We start from the raw sequence: 4,140 nt of genomic DNA, 5'->3' as shown, positions 1-4,140 counted from the left end.
GACAGGTCAAATATGAGTCGTTTTTTGCCTGACAATTTTCTGGTAGCTACACCGATGGGGCTGATTCGGAAGGTTTTAAAGGGGGGAGCGGCGAAGGGGCCGATCATGAAGTTTGAGTCGATTTCATTTTTGATAAGAAGATCAACTGTTTCGGGTTCGGCAAGTGCGGACTGCATGTTGGGGCAGACTAGGTTTACGGAAGGTAGACTCTCTATACCGGGGTTGAAGCCGTTTGAGAGACCGGACAGAACGCAATCCGTAAAGCGCGTGTCGGGGTGAAGAGACAGTTCAATGGACAAACTTAAAACATTCACTGGAGTCGATCAATACTGTATTTGAAGCTTTAGAGACTTGGCATACGATGTAGGCGTGCGCGCCGCCGCAGAAGCTGCAAACGTGCAGGAAGCGGCACCGCTGCCGTGAGCAAGCGCCGATGTTGAATTTCCTGCATGGTTCGCCTCTTGATGCATGCTGGCGATCGGAATCGGGCAGAGGTGGGTTGGCGGTATATGATGGGAAGAGTAGGACGTAGCCTGTGGATTTGATGCGGGGTGAGTCCGAGTGGGGGGAAAAGGATGAGTGAACCAACGGGCAAGAAGTGGTGCAGTGGGCGACGAATCTGCAGAACGCGCATGAAAAATTCTTGCAACCGAGAAAAACTCGGTTGTGAACCTCAGTTTCCAGTGACCCCCAGTAAGGACACTGGTTCCACTGAGCTACGCGGATGGCACATTTGGCAGAAAATAAACGATAATACGTGTAGAAATGGGTTCCCCCGTAAGAAAGCGCGAGCTCCGCGACTATGGCGAGGTAGTTGGTGAGCTCGCGCCTCCTATGAGGGAATGCCGTGCTGATTACCTTGAGGTACCGTGAAAAGGCTACTGTGAATTCTGGAAACGTTAAGGTGTGTGAACTGCAGTGTTTTTCAGAGTGAGTAAGAGCTCGCCGTAGGTGATTTGGTGATCTGTTGACGGATGTGAGAGTGGGGATAAGAGAGAGAAGAGGTCTACGTCCGCACCTGCCAGTATCTGGGATCTGATGTTTGCTGTCACGGGCGGCGGCTCCAGGGCCGGAGCATTGTGCAGGACCGGCATCGCTGCTGCTGATGCCAGAGTGAAGGAGGGACGAGCCTGAGGGAGAGCCATGAGAGCGGGGATAGTGGCTGCTGGGGCGGTTTGCAGGGCCGGTCTTGAGCTACTGTCGATGCCTGTGCCGGAGACCAGAGGGAAGGCGGGGAAGTCGTGAGCCTGAGCTGGTGACGCGAGTGGAGGCAGTCTCACACTGAAGTTGAAGGCGGGGCAGTGGGCCATTGGCTTGGAAAGGGATTAGAGGAGGAGAACGTGAGGATGTGTGGGTGAGCTGGGGCCACTTGCGGAGCCATGCTCGCGCTGCTGGGGCGGCTCGAAGTGTGGCAGGCTTGAATAGCGCCTGGGGATGCCGCCTGCTGGAACTTTGCTGAGCGGGGGATAGACTGCGGATGTGCCGTCCTGGCGTCCGGGGCGCGGCCCAAGCTTGCGAAGGGCCGCGGCGGCGGTTTTCGGACCGGAGGCCTTTCCTCAATGGAATCTGATCCGGCCGTAGGTATGGGTAATCGCAGGCTTGCCTTGGTTGTCCTATTGCCCTCGATGGAGTGACGGTTAGTGCAGTCAGGGAATCTGCCTGGAGGGAGGAGTACAAACCGTACAGTTCGGCTTTGTTCATCCGCCGCGAAAAGTGGACGTCTGCTTTAATTAGCGCTTGCCGTAATCCTATAACCATCCACATCTCAATAGGCGGGACGGAGGGAAGGATGGACACACAGGAGGAAGCCGGGGACGTCGATGCCTGCCTGGAAGGTGGTGGTGACTGCGTATCCCTGCGTCTCGGGGTAGTAGAAGCGGCGTGGGAATGCCGGCGGCCTCTTGGAGCAGCTGTGGGTTTATCGGATGTATCCTGGCGGTCGCTTGTGGATGTCGAAGGACCCGGATCGCCAACAGAGTTGTCGATTGGGGTTGATTTGTTCTCTGACATCTTTGCAGTTTGGATGTACCAATGCTTGAGACTGAAGAGAGAGTGAAGGTAAGACGTATTGACTATTTATAGAGACACTCTCGCTCTCTCTTGAAGTGATAGGTTGATTGTTGTGATTGCTGACAGCCGACCAGCCGAGTTAATTATCTGCTCCTGCTCCTCCCGAACTTAGTTTAGTAAAACACCATTTAAATCAAGGTTCATGCATCAACCAAGTTATCATTGAATCAATGTTGAAGTTGTATCATTTATATTTAATAATGTTTTCAACCTAGAATAACGTTATTTCAATGACGAAAAATAGATCAAGGTGGGCCTAAAATCAATACCAGTTCAATTGAATCACTCTTTAAACATTGAACTGTGATTGTTAAATAAATCGTACTTTATTTACAGTAAGATTCTAGTCCAGTAAATCATGGACAGCATGTTGTATTTTCTTTAAATAGGAGAGGATGTTGGCAGATGTAGACAGTACTGAAGTATTTACTTAAATACACTTTTTGAGTATCTGTACTTCGATGGTATTTTCTCCTGGAAACTTAATACTGACTTCACTACATTTGAAATACATACTTTTGACTGAACTATGACTCCATCCAGGGTGTATCCTGCCTTGATCCCCGATGACTCCTGAGATAGGCGCAGGCTCCCCGTGACCCGAGGTAGTTCGGATAAGCGGTAGAAAATGGATGGATGGACTGAACTACGTTTCTATCAAGGTCTCCAAGTCAAAGTTAATTACTATGAGGCATCTTAGAAAGTCAGTAGATACTTGGGAATAAGGAAGGAATTCGACACTACTACGCAATTCGCGTCATTCGCGCCGCCTCATCATCTCATGACCAGGGCTTCATTCGCGCGATTCGTGCCGCAAGTTGGTCTATCCCGTCATTGCATTGACTTAACATGTAAATCACTCGCGATTGGCGCACCATTTCGCATTTGGTCTGAACACAACATAACGTTACTGTGAAATTACCACATCACACGTGACGTGCTAACATGGATGCAGCTTTGAAGCCGTCGGGTTGCTTCAGGGAAAACTTATTTTTAAGAAGCTTCCCAATGGAAACATGGACAAGACTAAGGTTGTTTGCACCTTGTGCAATGCGGAATTGGTTAAAAAAAACTTTCTCTCAACAGGTTGTGGTCTAGCTTTAGTTGAAACCAGTAAATTTGTATTGGCACCTAATGTATCATGGCTCCTGAATGACATATCGCTTGTTGCTCCCTAACTCTTTGTAAGTTGCTTTGGATAAAAGCGTCTTCTAAATGACTAAATGTAAATGTACTGTAGGAGCTCTTCCAGTCTCAAGTACCACCTAAACGCAAAGCATCCCTTAGCTAATGCGGAAGTAAACACAAGTACATCTTATTGAACATAATTTATTTTCATCATCAATTATCATAGTAGAACAGCTTTCTCAAGCAGTTTGTGATGCATTTTGGAAACAGGAGATGAGCCCCTGGCCTTATGCGCCACCTGGCTTGAGACACCCGTTCTCAAAGACTTACTTTTAGTCATATTTGGGTAGCACACATATTCTGAATGCCTTCTGCAGAATTCAAATGAGCTACACTGTAAAAAAATCCTGTAAAATGTACAGTAAATTACTGGCAGCAGAGTTGGGCAGAGGCCACATTACTGTAATTTAATTTACAGCCATTTTCTGTAATTGCATAATACAGAAAAAAATGTAATTTTGAATAGCAACAGTGTAATGCTGTATTTTTTACAGCCAATTGCTTGATTTTAATTTACTGTATTTAGAAGAAATACATAATCACTGTCTATCCAGTATGTTTTGCATACTGGATATACAGTGTTTATTTATTTTTTAAATGATACAAAAATACATTACAGACAAATTTTGTACCTTGTTGTACATGAAATATTTTTATTCAGTTACAACTTCATAGTAGCCAACATGGCTCTTTAAACAAGGAATGTTTGAACATTCATGTTTAAACAACACGTTAACCAACATAACCATCATGTTACAACATCGCAAAACAAAGCCCAAGTGAGTCTGTAAAACGGTCCACATCTTGATCCATCAGAGCACAACAAGTAGCTAGAACTATGGAAAAGAAAAAAGAGAATAATGTTAGATATTTATTGTCAGA

Source organism: Triplophysa dalaica, chromosome 9 (genome assembly GCF_015846415.1).
Source record: "Triplophysa dalaica isolate WHDGS20190420 chromosome 9, ASM1584641v1, whole genome shotgun sequence".
Taxonomy (NCBI): Eukaryota; Metazoa; Chordata; class Actinopteri; order Cypriniformes; family Nemacheilidae; genus Triplophysa; species Triplophysa dalaica.
This window is presented reverse-complemented; position numbering follows the sequence as displayed.